Genomic DNA, 16,044 nt, shown 5'->3' on the forward strand with positions numbered 1-16,044 from the left:
GGCCAGGGCTCCAGTGCCATAAAGAGTTGTCTCTATAACTTCTGGCTGTGAAAACCAGTGGAACTTTTGCTGAGAGACAGAGGGCTGCTGGAGTCCTAGGCATTCCTTTTAAAGGGCCTACCCACTGATTTACTTCCAGATGAACTCACTTACTATGAGCTCCAGTGCTAAGGAAGCAGCTCAAGAGTGCTAAGGACATACAGGAAGGAACTGATTTGACTGGCTGCAGGGAAAGGGCTGAAGAGTCAGCTTTCTTCCAGACAGAAATGCTGTCAAATCACATTGCTCCTTTGTTGAGCTCTCCAACCACCCAGCCTGCTCATGTAGGCATTTGCCACAGCTGTTTCCATCAACTTGGCTAACATCATTGCCCTGCCCTGGTGTTTCTTTGATTCCCTGCCCCACCCAGTTGTGAGTCCATCCAAGCCATGCAGCAACATATGGCCTCACCATGTCTCATACCTCTTCCTAAACAGCCCTAAGGCCAGAACTAGTGGCAGCCACCTGAGTTTGTAGCTTAGCTTCTCCCTGTCACCTCCAAGACCAGCACAAGTGGCAATCTTCTGCATATCAGCTCATACAAGAGACCACAGGTAGGGCATAGGCAGTGGCTGACCTTGATCCGCAGCAGAGCCCCTTTCAAGAGGTGTCAGCACAAACACACCCAGTGGGTAGCTTCAGACAATATCAAACTACCACTAAACCACCTCCACAAATGACACACCCTAGGGACAGATATAGCAAGCACAAGAACCCTGCTAAAGTCAATCCTGCTCTGTAAGGCTAGCCTCTACACAACAGTTCCTCCACTGTAATCATAGCCAGTCCTCATAATCCATCTACCTGAGGTTCAATCCCTCCCACTGAAATGCCAATAGCAATCAAGGCTCAATTACAACAGGAGGGCAAACACATCCCCAACAATGAACATAACTGAAGCACCCAGCTCAGGCAATCAAGAAAAGGCTCCAGAAAAAGAGTTAAACAAAATAAAGGCAAGCAATTTACCAGAAGCAGATTTCAAAGAATTGCCTATAAGGAAGTTTAATGAAACTGCCAGAAAGAGTAGATAAAATCAGCAAGAACTTTAACAACGAGATAGAAAACATAAAAATAGAGATAGAAGATATTAAAAAGTCAGAAATAAAGAATACAATAACTGAAATTAAAAATACATTAAAAGGAATAAACAGTAGATTAGATGAAGCAGAGCATTGAATCAACATAAGGTAGGATAAGGTAGCAGAAAACACACAATCAGAATAGTAAAAGAAAAATGAATCCAAACAAAGATAGCTTATGGGACCTCTGGGACAACATCAAGTCTACCAACATTTGGGTATCAGAAGAAGAGAGAGAGCAAGAAATTGAAACCATAATTTAAGAAATAAAGACAGAATATGTCCCTAATCTGACAAAGGAAATAAACGTACAAGTCCAGGAAGCACAAAGAATCTCAAACAAAATGAACCCACAGATGCCCACACCAAGACACTGGTTAAAGACAAAGGGAGAATCTTAAAAGTAGCAAGAGAAATGCAATTACAAGGGAGCTCCCATAAGACTGTCAGCTGATTTATCAACAAAGACTTTGCAAGCCAGAAAGAATTGGCAGGAAATATTCAAAGTGATGAGGAGTGAAAACCTATAGCCAAGATAACTCTACCCAGAAAAACTATCATTTAGAATCAAAGAACAGATAAAGAGCTTCCCAGACAAGAAAAAGCTAAAGGAGTTCACCGCCACCAAACCAGTATTGCAAGAAATGTTAAAGGGACTCCTTTAAAAGTAATAAGAAAAAATATAGATAAAGTATGAACAGTAAAATGGCAATAACTACGTATCTATCCACAATTACTTCAAATGTATATGATTAAATGTTCTAATTGGAGGACATCGGGTAGCTGAATAGATAAGAAAACAAAAACCTTGCATATGCTGCCTACAAAAGACTCTCTTCAGATCAAAAGACACACACAGACTGAAAATAAAAGGATGGAAAAAGAGAATTCATGAAAAAATAAATGAAAACAAAACAAAACAAAAAGCTGGAGTAGCAATACTTACATCAGGCAAAATAGACTTTAAAGCAAAGGCTAATCAAGAGACAAAGAAGAACACAGTAATTCTACTTCTTCAAATAGTAATTTTATTTGAAGAAATACCAAACACTAATTCAATAAGACACATGCATCCATGTGTTTGTTGAAGCTCTATTTGCCTTAGTTAAGTTATGGAAGCTATCAATAAATGAACAGATAAAGAAGTGGTACATGTATGCAATGGAACATTACTCAGTCATAAAAAGGAATGAAATCTTGCCAATTTCAACAACATGGATGAATGTAGAGGGTATTATATTGAGTGAAGTAAGCCAAAAAAATACAAATACCATATAATTCCACTTACATTTTGAATCTGAAAACAAAATAAAGAAGCAAACAAAACAGAAATAAACTCATAAAGAACATTTTGATGGTTTCCAGTGGAGAGGTGCTGGAGAGATGGGAGAAGAAAAGGGAAGGGATTAAATAATATGAATTGGTCATTACAAAATAGTCATGAGAATGTAAAGTAATAACTATGTATGATGTCATATGGGTACTAGATTTATCTGGGTGATCAGTTCATAAGTTATGTAAATGTCTGATCACTATGTTGTACTCCTGACACAAATATAAATTAATATTGAATACTGACTGAAGTTAAAAAATAAATAATAAAAAATAAAAAACTTTTAAAAATAGCATCCCACCCTTATTTTATAGATGTGATAACCTTTTTTTTTTTTAATTGGAGGATCTTACTTTTTGAAAAAAGTAATTTTCTTCTGCTCTCTGTAGTGTCTTTACTTTCTTATTTTGGTGAATCTCTTTCAGATTGGGTGTTATCCTTTAATATTTAGCCATATTTAAGAACAAAACATTAAAATGTTTATTGGAAGCTATTGGGATTGGTGCATTTACTGTTGTGCTTCATTGTAGGGCTATCAAGTGGATACCCGATTGTTCTATTGATGACCCCCAAATGTTTGAATCTGTGTTTTTTTCCCCTGGGTTAATCCCTTTTTTTAGGATCTTCAAATTTTTTTTTTTGCCTTGGGAGAATAAGGGTACTCATGTTCTCACTATTTAGTATGTTAACTTTAAATAAATTCACCTGTTTTTAGACTGATTTATCTTCTTTAATTTTAGCTCTATTGTTCTTAAGTTCAGAGCTTTTTTATATTAACATCTCCAGAGAGTCCATCCTGGTTTTGTGGGATAGTCAAAGGGTTTGGGGATCTATTTGATTTTAAACCAGTCTTTCTGGTGCTACACTTCAGGATACCTGTTGCTTCCAGAGGTTACTACGGTATATATTAACATCCTTCTTCACTAGGCTTTCTCAGATTAGCTAAATTAGGTAACACTCCAAACTTGTTTCTATCACTTATTTGCTGTTTTCTTATCTTCCATTTCTTTTACTTTGTTGTTTTTGTACTTTGTGGTCTTATCCCTTTTTAGAATTTTTTAATTTTCTGTTTAGTATGATTTTGGTATGAAGCAGAGATAAACATGCCTATGTATAAACAATGTTTACCTTGACTGTCTTTTATTTTTAAAATTTCATTTTAAATTTCTTTCACAAGGTTTTGGGCTCAGGGGTGCATTTCATCTTTTAGTTTTGTAGTTTGTCAATGTGTCAGCTTGAAATTAGGATGGCTTCTGTTTTTAATAATCTGGCATATGATTGCGACCTATACAGTTCCCTGCTACATCCAATCACCTATGATGCAAAGTTGCTGCTGGAGTATGATCTAGGCGCTGTGAGAACTGAACATCTTCATGAATTTCTTTTATATACTTATGATCAAGAATAATATTATTTTTATTTATATATTATGTTCACATAGTTCACATAGCTAATAGGTATTTATAGGTATAAAGGTCTTTTTAGTCTATTTAATTTCCACTGACCCTAGAGCAAAAATACTTTTGACACATATTTGCCATCAAGGCAAATAAAGATTTGACTGCTTGGCAAATGAAATAGATAATACTTTAAGCTCAGCAGAATTTATGTTTATTCATTAGAAGTCTTTATGTTCCAAACTCAACTTGGTCAAAGAATAAAAGACAGAGAAGAAGCAGGAATAATAGAAAACATATTCTTTGAGTGGCAGTGCCAGACATTCAGTCTCCTAGGGCTGTTCTATGAAGAAAGCACCTTCCCATTATTATGTTTATATCTGGGTGGGCATTTATACTATGGTATCAATCACAGACTTTGGTACCCAGAAGCAAGATAGTTTGCATAGCTGATAGGTTATTTTAGTGGACTCTGAGAGTTTAGGTTCATGAATATTTAATTACTCAGTATAGTATGTAAATATCATTGCCTGATTATCATTTAGTTATTGGCCATGTTGACTGTAGGGCCCAATCCTGAATATAAACTAAGCAAAAAAAGCTACTAAGAAGTCAAAATTATATTCAGAAAGTCCCAATATTCAACCTTACCTTTCCATTCTAATGGTTGTCATTCAGAGATTATATCATTGAACTTGCTTTAAAGATGATCTTATTACTCTGTATTACCTGGTGTGAGGTCAAAGCGATAAGTGATAGCTAACAGTTCATTAGCAAAGGGAGAAAAAAAATGTAAGTTAACAAAATAACTATAAAAGAAGAGAAGTTTGGGGCCATGAAGTGAAAGAGTAGGCATATCTATATATTTGAAACTTTGATGTATCTCCTTTTAGAACAGAATGTTAATTTATCCTTAAATGAGAACTGATAATTATTAGAACACTGCTGTGAATAGCTAAATTTCTTAGAGCCAAAAAACCTTTTTTTTTTTAAACCTCCAGCCACCTTCCCTCTCTCCATACAAAAACTGCACAAGTTAGACATTTGCTGTTTCCCGTTCATACCAATTCATTTATACTTTCATGGGTTCGTTTGTTCTGAATTCCTTTTTACAAGTTGGTCTTTCTATTTGCTGAACTCCTGTACATCTCTTAAAGATCAGTGCAATTACTTCTGACACTTTTAATCTTCACTCTCTTCTGGCAGAATATGTATTGAATATTAAACTTATACACACAGATAAATGTTGAACTAGTGAAATTGTATTTTTTAAGGTCTTTATAAAATCAAATATTGACAATTTACATAGGTCTTTACCTTTGGTCATCCCAGTTTTGGAAGATAGATGCCAATGCTTCATGAATAAATAAAAAAAATAAATCTACTTTTGCTAACTTTAATATTATATGTTTCAATAGTATCTATATTATATGGGAATTTCAATATCTAAACAGGAAAGTGATTATCATTGGTAGACACTTTCTCAGATGACATACACCCTAGCTTGAAATCCTTTCACCTAGAAGGCAAATATTGTTTGTAATACTTAAAAGGATCCAGGAAGTCATATTCTTAAATAGATAATAAGGAATAGAATGTGGAAAGAAAAAATATACACATATGCATATTAAATCATGTGTCCCAATGTATTATCATTATTTATGCATCTTTATCACCTATTATGTTATGAATTCTTTAAGGGAAAATGCTATATCCTATTCATTTTTGTAGGATATTTTAATTAACATAATAACTTCTGATGTTAGAAAATAGTGCTAAGACAGCAATTATGATTATGTCATTTATATTGGTACAATGTATTTAGATAATATTTACCAAGAGATGTAAAGATTTTCTTTAAATTTCTCTAACCCATAATCTCACTTCTCCTTGAATGCTGGTCTAATAAAGTCATGTTAAATGTGAAACAAACACAAATGCTTGAATGTACTTATGGTACTTTTACTTAAAACCATGAAAACTGAGAGCAATATACAGGTTTACCTACAGAGCAATAAGTAAATTATAATTTATCTTTTCAATGATATATTATATAACCACAAAAATTATAGTTATGAATATTGTGGAATAATAGCAGTAAAACAATAATATAGAAAACCAGTAAGGCATACAATTTTATAATGTTTTAAATTAACATATATGCACATTAAAAAAGGACCCAAGGGGAATACGTAAATATGGTCTTTGTTACTTTCCTTGGGTTTTTAGGCAATTGTTTTTTACAAAATATTTTGTAAAAAAATAAAAATTATTTCTATAATTAAAATATGTATAATTTTAAAAACTTCAAAATTTGGGATCTAAATTCTGTGAATGTAAAACTAATATAATAAAATATTTATTGTATATCTAGTATTAGTTTCTCTTTTTTTCTTTTCTTTCTCAATGATCTATATAAATGAGCACTGTCTGAATCCTTACTGGATTTTATTTTTCTTCTTAGCACTTGTCATTAGCTGACAATTATTATTATTTTTAAAAACTTTATTTTTTTAAATATAGTTTTAAGTTCATAGAAAAATTAAGAGGAGATACAAACTTCCTGTATAGTCCCTGCCCTCATTAATATATAATAGTATATGTTTATCATTATAGTATCATACAGAGTATTTTCACAGCCCTAAAAATCTTCCATGCTCCCTCTATTCATCCTTTCTTCTCCTTCCTCCTTGGCAACCACTTATCTTTTTACTGTCTTCATAGTTTTGTCTTTTCCTGAATGTCATGTAGTTGGAATCATATGGTGTGTAATTCCTTTCCAATGTCAATTGATGGACAAAACTTGATATAAAAAAATATTTTGGCTCTTGTATTTGAAAGTTCTTATAGTATAACACATTTGCTCTCCGTGTGCATTAACCAATACCCCCTTTTTATAAAATATTATTTGTAGTTTTTTTTTACCATATGAAAATAAAATTCGTAGATAATATAACCTGTCTACACTCACAATTTAAAAATCATCAATATAATTATCTGAGCTTAACTTTAATATATAAAGAAGTAGATGGAAACTAATTGATAACAAAATAATGTGCATTTTAGATGAAAATGTTTGACATAACTACCTAGAAAGAGATAATGAAATCAGATATTTCTGTTATTTCGAATGGATACATTTAAGATACATGAGATCACAAGCCAATCTGTATAAGAAATACAGAAAAATGAAAGAGTAAAGGTATGAAAATGCACTGGAATAGAAACTGTTACAATAAGTAGTAATATTTATTTGTATGCAAGAAAACAAACAGGGAAATGACCTTCATTGAATTATTCTTTTTTTCATGCTTTTTGTTTACTTTCAAGTACATTGGTTAGACAATTATATAGTTTATAAAACAATCCCCTTAATTGCTCTTTCTCTCCTTTGGCTCTCCACCTAGCCATTATATTAATGCTAACTGCATTCCCTATGCCTTGCTCCCAATCCCCATGACCATCTATCAACTACTAATTTGTACTTTTTTAACTCTTCATCCATTCTCCCTGCCCCTAACTCCCTTCCTGCTCTGGCCATCACCAAATTATCCTCTATATTTTTCACTGAATTATTGATGGGATACCAAGACTAACTATAAGCTACAGAACTAGAGTAAATGTGGAGGTATGATATTCTTGCAAAAAGTATCATACAAAGCATTTTCACTGCCCTAAATCTTCTGTGTCCTTCTAAGCTGGGCCTTATTTATATTTATAGTGTCAAAATTATTTCCTATGTTACAAACAAGAGAGAGAATTGGCTTTGTTGAAAATATTCTGCCTTTAGATTTTTAAAAAAATTATAGTTGGCATACAATATTATATAAATTTCAGGTGCACAAAATAGTGATGAAACATTTATATAATTTACAAAGTGATGACTATTTTGTAACTACCAATTTATATTTTCTGATCCCTTTACCTTTTTACCCATCCCCCAACCATACTCCCATTTGGCAACTGTTTTTTTGTTCTCTGTATCTGTGAGTCTCTTTGTTGATTTATTTTGTTCTTTAGATTCCACATATAAGTGAAATTATATGGCATTTGTCATTCTCTATCTGACCTACTCCACTCAGTACAATACCCTCTAGGTCCATCTATGTTGTTGCAGATGACAAGATTTAGTTCTTTTTTATGGTTGAGTAATGTTTAATTGTATAAATTTACCACTTCTTCTTTATCCATTCACCCACTGATGGACACCTAGGTTGTGTTCATATTTTGATTATTGTAAATAATTCTGCAATGAACATATGGATTCACATGTCCCTTTAAAGTTGTGTCTAGAGTTTCTTTGGATAAATACCCAGAAGTGGAATTACTGTGTCCTTCTCTGTCTCTTGATTATTCTTTGCTTTAAAGTCTATTTTGCCTGATGTAAGTATTGCTACTCCAGCTTTTTGTTTTGTTTTGTTTTCATTTATTTTTTCATGAATTCTCTTTTTCCATCCTTTTATTTTCAGTCTGCGTGTGTCTTTTGATCTGAAGAGAGTATTTTATAGGCAGCATATGCAAGGTTTTTGTTTTCTTATCTATTCAGCTACCCGATGTCCTCCAATTAGAACATTTAATCATATACATTTGAAGTAATTGTGGATAGATATGTAGTTATTGCCATTTTACTGTTCATACTTTATCTATATTTTTTCTTATTACTTTTAAAGGAGTCCCTTTAACATTTCTTGCAATACTGGTTTGGTGGCGATGAACTCCTTTAGCTTTTTCTTGTCTGGGAAGCTCTTTATCTGTTCTTTGATTCTAAATGATAGTTTTTCTGGGTAGAGTAATCTTGGCTATAGGTTTTCACTCCTCATCACTTTGAATATTTCCTGCCAATTCTTTCTGGCTTGCAAAGTCTTTGTTGATAAATCAGCTGACAGTCTTATGGGAGCTCCCTTGTAGCATTTCTCTTGCTGCTTTTAAGATTCTCCCTTTGTCTTTAACCATTGGCATTTTAATTATGATGTGTCTTGGTGTGGGCCTCTTTGGGTTCATTTGTTTGAGACTCTCTGTATGTTTATTCCTGGACCTGTATATTTATTTCCATTGCCAGGTTAGAAAATTTCTCTGTCATTATTTCTTCAAATATGTTCTCAATTCCTTGCTCTCTCTCCCCTCCTTCTGACACTGTTATGATGCAGATTTTAGTGCTTTTGATGTTGTCCCAGAAGTCTGTTAACTTTTTTTTATTTGTTATATTCTTTTTTTCTTTTAGCTGCTCTGATTGGATTTTTTTTTGACACCTTGTCTTCCAACTCTTTGATTCAATGCTCTGCTTCATCTAATCTATTGTTCATTCCTTTTAATGTATTCTTCATTTCAGTTATTGTATTCATCATTTTCGACTCGTTCCTCCTTATAGTTTCTATGTTGTTTTTAATGCTTACTGTCTCTCTGTTGAAGTCCTCACTGAGATCATCTATAATCCCCTGAAGTTCATTGAGCATCCTTATAATCAGTGTTTTGAACATTGTATCTGGTAGGTTGATTACCTCCAATTTATTTAATTTTTTTTTCTGGAGTTTTCTCCATTATTAATTTTTTTTTATTTGTCGCATGTTACTTTGCTTTCTCATTTAGTTGCCTCTTTGTGTTTGTTTCTATGTGTTATGAAGATTTATTACATCTCCCAGCCCTGGCCATTTGGCCTTATGTAGTACATGTCCTGTGTGGCCCAGTGGCAAGTCTCCTTGATCGCCTCTGCCAGAGGCTCTGGACATGTTCCATGTGTGTGTTGTGTGTGCTCTTCTGCTGTAGCTAAGCCTTGATTACTGTTAGCACAACAGTATATGGGACTTACTCTCAGGCTGAATAGTGTGAGGGATTGGCTGTGCCTACACGGTATGAGCTGCTGTATGGGGGCTGACCCCATGGAGTGAGATTCACCCCAACAGGCTTGTGTACCTATTGAGATGGAGTTTGGGTCTTCCACTAATGGGGATCGTCAGGTGGTGCTCTGTTGTGATCTGACACTAGCTTCCAGTTGTGTTGGTTCTGGGGCCCCTCAGGAGAGGCTCCTATGAAGGCCAAAATCAGCCACTGCCTTTTTTGCTCAGGCCTACTTGGTAGGAGCTACAAAGCAATCCTTGAATGGTTGTTGGATGGAAGTAGGGGAGACTACACTTCAAGCCAAGGCCAGTTACCTTCAATACTGAGCCTGTGTTGGTTCAGCAAAAGGACCAGTGTACCTCAAGTCCTGAGGCTATCTGCCGGTTGCCTGTGAGTCTCTGCAGCTGAAAGAGCCTTTGGTTGGTACAGGGATTAGCTGAATTGGGGACCCTGGAAGTCATCAGGATAAAGCATACAGATTTCATCTGGGCCAATGTATAATTAGGTTTTGTTCCAGTGCTGAATCTGCAGCTTCCTGTATAAGTCTCATCGCAGAAATGCCGGTCCCTGACAGCCTCACGCCTGAAATCTGTTTATAAAATACTTTAGGTTAGGGCAAAATTTGAGGCCCACCACTGAAAGTCTCTGTTGAGATGTACTGGCCACACACAGGCTGCACGAGCCAAGGGCTGTTGTTTGCTGTTGAATCCATGGGCCAAGGAGCACAGGGTTGGGATTGCTGCCCAGCAATGGGCCCACTGGGGGCAATTTGTCAGTTGGTCTTAGGGAGGCATGGGATGGGGCAAGCTGACCCTGCCAGGTCAATGCAGATTTCTGCCAGAGCTGAGCCCATGGGCTTCTGTAAAAGTCACAGATTACCGTGTGACCATCCCCTTTCAGCCTTGGGCCTACAGACCCCAGCAATCTGCTCCAGAGACACTGCAGTTTGGGATGACACCAGTCACCTGCCACCAAAAGTCTCCCCTGTAACACTGCAGGCTGCACATAGCTGGCACAAGCTGAGGACTGCTGTCTGCCCATGAATGCATGACCCAGGGAAGGTGCAAGGTGAGGTTGACTGTCTGGCAATGGGCCGCTGTGGGAAATTTGTGGGTTTGGTGGAGCAGAGTGCCAGGAAGACACAGGGTTGAGTGGGGGGATTCCACTGGTCTAATGCAGTTTAAGAACTGGCCATGCAGGAGGAGGGTTCAACACAGGCAAGATGGCACCCAACTGTAGACTCCCCTGGAGGGGGGCCAACAAGGGACAGTGGTGGCCTTCCCTTCAGCCTTCACTCCAAAACCACATAACTCAGTCTTTCCTTGTATGTCTCTTGCACTTCTCGAACTGCTGACCACCCCCCCCCCCATCACCAGCACCCAAGGTGAGAATATGTAGGCAAGTGAGTCTATGTGCAGATCCTTTAAAGGGGACATCTGGGTTTTCAGGTTTCTTCCATCTCACTTAGATGGCCAGAATCTCCACTAATTTTTACAGTCAGATTTTGTTGCAACTCCTCTTCCCAGGGCTGAAACCTTGCCTGGGGAATACCTGTGTGGAGCTAGGGCTCTTCACTCCTTCAGAGTGGACGTTGCAGCTCAACCTCCATGCATGGGTGCGAGACCAGCCTGCTTTGCATTTCTGGCCCTCCTATCAGTCTCAAATTTTCTTTACATCCTCAATTGTATGTGTAAAAATCAGCTAGACTTTGGGTGATTCTCCAAGTTATTTTTTAAATAATTTTGTTGTAATTTTTGCTGCAGCCCAGGAAGTAGATGAACCCTTCTTTAACCCATCTTGACCAGAAATCCCCTCTGACTGATTCTTCTTTATGTTTCCTATCTTCATTTTTTATGTTTCCTATCTCTTTGTTGAAGTTTTTACTGAATTCATGTACTCTTCCCATAAATTCAATGAGCATTCTTATAACCAGTATTTTGAACTCTGCATCTGGTACATTGCTTGCTTCCATTTTGTTTAGTTCCTTTCCTAGGGCTTTGTTCTGTTCTTTCATCTGGGACGTGTTTCTTTGTCTCCTTATTTTGGCTATCTACTTGTGTTTGTTTCTATGTATTAGATAGGGCTGCAATGTCTCCCAGTCTTAGTAGAATAGCATTATGTAGAAGGTGTCTTGTGGGGTCTGGTGGTACAGTCTCCCTGGTCACCTGAGCTGGGTATTGCAGGAGTATCCCTTGTGTGGGTTTTTTGTGCCCTTCTGCTATAGTTGAATCTTTGTTGCTGTTTGCATGTCAATGAGAGGGATTGAGCCCCAGGTTGATTGGTTGTGAGAACTGTTATTACAGTGGAGGAGCTATTGTGCAGGGGCTGACCTTGTAGATCAGGATTAATTTAGCAGGACTCTTGGGCCTGCTCAGTCTGCCCTTTGGGTGTGTCATGTGTAGAAGTGGCTGGGTCGTGCTCCAGCTTGGTCTGAAGTTGACCACAGGCATGCCAACTGTGAAGCTTCCTAGGAGGGGACTTGTGCAGGCAAAGTTCAGTCATTGCCTGTGCTCTGCCCGTGACGTCCTGACATCAGCCACAAAACAATTCTCAGACATCTTCTAAGCATGGTAGAAGAGGCTAAGCTGTAAGTCAAGACCAGTGTTGCTAGTGCTGGGTTTGAGGCAGCTTAGCAAGAGGTATGGGGCATGCCGAGGCCAGATGCTGCTTGTTTTGAGTTTATGAACCTTTGAGAGATTTTAGGAAAATCCACAGCATCGGTCAAGACAAGACATTCATTTGGAAAAGCTCCTGGAATCACCTTGGGTGGGCCAGTAAGTCAGGTGGGGCAAGGTCTCAGAGATTCATCAGGGTAGGTCAAACAATGTTAACCAGATTAATGGAGACTCAGATATGGCATCAGCCTAACTCTGCACACTGGAATTGACAAGGACTCAAGAAAAAAAATGGCATCTACCAACACTTCTGTCTGAGAGAAAGTTGCCCCTCCAGGCTTTGCCCTGAAGCTAGACAATTTCATTCTTCCTTGTACGTCCCTGGCACCTTCGGAGTGGCTTCCCACTGCTGGAGCTCAGAGTGACAGGGTCTATCAGCAAGTCCATGTGTGGGCCCATTAATAGGGGCTCTTGGGACTCCAGCTGTTGTCTGTCTTCTTAGTCATAAACTCTGCTATTTTTCACAGCCTGAAGTTGTGGGACCTTTTCTTCCCAGCACTGGAACACTGGGCTGGGGTCCCTGGTGTGAGGCTGGGATCCTTCCCTTCTCAGGTGGACTTCTGCTGCCTACATATCTCTCCTAATTTTTAGTGCTAGCCTACTTTCATCTCTGCCCCTCCTACAAAATCTTGAGGTGGCATTTTCTATAATTCTGTAGTAATAGAACTTTTTTTCAGCTAGACTTTTTGCAGTTCTCAGTGATGGTTGTTCTGTAGGTTAGTTGTAATTTTGATGTGGTCAAGAGAGGAGTCCAGAACAGCATTTAACTATTCCACCACCTTGACCAGAAGCCTAGATAACATCCCTTCTAATATGATCTCATGTTGAGAGGCATGCATTTAGTCACTGGTACTTAAATGATCATGAATGACATATCCTTTGATATGCAGCTGGAAATAGAGAATATATTGGAAAGATAAACAGCAATAAAAGAAGCCATTAGAAGTTACAGAATAAACCTCTGGTTAGACATTTGTATAGTTTATAATGTACACCTAAAACTAATATAAAATAATATTGAACATCAACTGTAATTAGAAAATAAAATTTAAAAAAATATGAAGAAATTCACACATCATGAATGTACTTAATGCCACTAAATTAAATGCTTAAAAATGATTAAATTGATAAGTTTAAGGTGATGTATATTTTACTACAATAAAAATGTTTTTAAAAAGCAAAATAAATAAATAAATAAGTATTGTAAGCACATAACACATATACATATGACATATTATTGAGTTGTACATTTGAAACCTATATAATTTTATTAACCAATGTCACCCCAATAAATTTAATAAAAAATAAATATCTAGGACAATATCTGGAAAACAATTAGCAATCCAACATAGATTTTTCACAATTAAAAGTTTTGTAAACAAATTTTACAAGAATATAAAAATATAAGGCAGCTATAATGTTAAATTTTTTTAAACTGTCTTTATTAATAAAACTCAACAAGATCCCTGTATTTCATGTTCTTTGCTAATTTAATAGTGTTGGTACTATGTCTGTTAACAGAGATTGCAAGTCTACTTTAATATAGAATATGTAATTGTTTCATTGCTTTTCAGTAACTGCACCACTGTTCTGAAAGCTTCCTTATGAAGATCATTTCAGTGATGTGTGATTGTATGTAGGTATGAGGGTATGTGTGTACATGTGGGTGCCTAGGCAACACCATCAGCATTTTCAGCATAAACATTTTATGAAATAATTAAGTGAAAGAATGCATTTAGTAATCAATAATGCTGGCTCTTTGATTGGAAATGAATAGAAAATTTCCCATTTTATGAAATGTTCCATTCATCACCATCACTAATCTTCAATCAAGTCTTCCAATTTGACTTTGATGAATAATAAAAAGAAAGAAAGCCTGAACATGTGAAATAAATAAAAATTCTTTTCATAAACCTATTACAATCCAAAAAGTTTGTGCATTTAAAAGCATACATTTCTAAATTCTAAGTAAAATATTCATAGTCATTGTATTTCAGAGTCCCCACTTCATTTAGGAATGTACAGTTTATAATTATTTCAGATAGCATACTATGTGGCAAGGTTTAGGTAAACCTAGTTTTTCTGAGCTTAGACATAGTTTAAGGTTTTATGTCCCTAGAGCAAGCTGTCTGGAGGCAGGCCTCAATGACAAAATATGTTGTATATAATATTTAAAGATAATATAAAAGATAAATATATATATAATTATTGCTATTATTAGTAGTAGCATTACTATTAGGAAGATTAGAGTCATGAATGAGAATTATCTGAGCCTTCATAAGAAGTGAGATGTGGGAAGGAATTAAAACATGGAATTAAACATTAGATAGGATTTGAAGCATAGGGGAAAGTTTTTGACTGGGAGGAATTTCTTTTTTTCCCTCAGTTTTATATAGATAAAATTGACAATTGTATTATGTAAATTTAAGGTGTACAAGATATCGGTTAGATCTGATACACATATATTGCAAAATGCTCATAACCATTGCATTAGCTAATACCTCCATCATGTCACATAATTATCACTTCTATTTATAGTGAAAACATTTAAAATATCTGTTGGATTTTTTAAACTATCATTTGCTCATGAAGAAATTCTCATTATATTTTTTTCTTTGGCTCAGAATTTTTCTGGTGTACATTTCACTTTAAAATATTTCTATATCAATTATATACACACACACAGTATTATTATTGTATTATTTGTTGGTAGTATTCTATTGCAGGACAAAATGTAATTTTCAGTGAAGGATGTAGGTAGGTAATTTTAACTTAGTTGATAAATCAGCAGCTTTTCGTCAGTGCATCATTTCCTATAGGTCTGAACAAATTTTATAGATCTACAAAACTGAGATTAGGGGATGTGGTGAAGGAAATGGCTGACTGCAGTTCACACAGACTTGAATATTAGTCCTGCCAAATTTCCACAGCTTGTAGCTAATGAAGGTACAGACTATAATCTGATTGGTATAGATTCCTATTTCCTTCCATATTTGCTAACACATATTTTCCCCAGAAGCATATTAACTTGATTCATAGTTATTTCAGGTATTATATGGAAAAACATCTGTTAACTTGATTACATTTATAGACATACACAGGTATTAGAATGGATAATTTGGAGTATATCAGTTTTTTAGGTCTCATTATCATACATAAATTCTCTTTATGGGCTACGGCCATGCCACCCTGAACATGCCCGATCTCATCTGATCTCAGAAGCTAAGCAGGGTTGGGCCTGGTTAGTACTTGGATGGGAGACCTATAGGAATACCAGGTGCTGTAGGCATTTAAAAAATTAAAAAATAAAAATACTAAAATCTGTGTATGTGGAGAGTTATTACACCAAAAAGACCTAGAAAATGTAGATAGAATAAATTTCACTTTTTCTCTATATATGTGTTGTACACATGGGCAACTCAATTCTTATTTAATAGTTTTTTCCTTTGTGTGTAAAGGAGCAAATTCGATGGGTTATCAGTCCTAGATACTCAACCTGCTCTTTAGATTTTTACTGAGCCAGAAGAAAACTATTTATGTCATTAAATTAATAGTCATTATCTTCAAAGGATTTGAATTTTTTTTTAAATATGAGGAAAGGCTTGAGGGAAAATTTAACCAACATTTTATTAAATCTATAGCATTATTCAATTTAAGGTTGGCCCTTAGCAAAATTGCGAGTA

The 16,044-nt window shown here is 35.8% G+C and overlaps 1 pseudogene; it reads left to right on the forward strand.

Annotated features, from left to right (window-relative positions):
- The first annotated feature begins 15,532 nt into the window (after positions 1-15,532).
- LOC118609761 lies at positions 15,533-15,650 on the forward strand (annotated as a pseudogene).
- Positions 15,651-16,044: the final 394 nt, after the last annotated feature.

The sequence above is a fragment of the Rousettus aegyptiacus genome, unplaced genomic scaffold (genome assembly GCF_014176215.1).
Source record: "Rousettus aegyptiacus isolate mRouAeg1 unplaced genomic scaffold, mRouAeg1.p scaffold_m13_p_11, whole genome shotgun sequence".
Classification (NCBI taxonomy): Eukaryota; Metazoa; Chordata; class Mammalia; order Chiroptera; family Pteropodidae; genus Rousettus; species Rousettus aegyptiacus.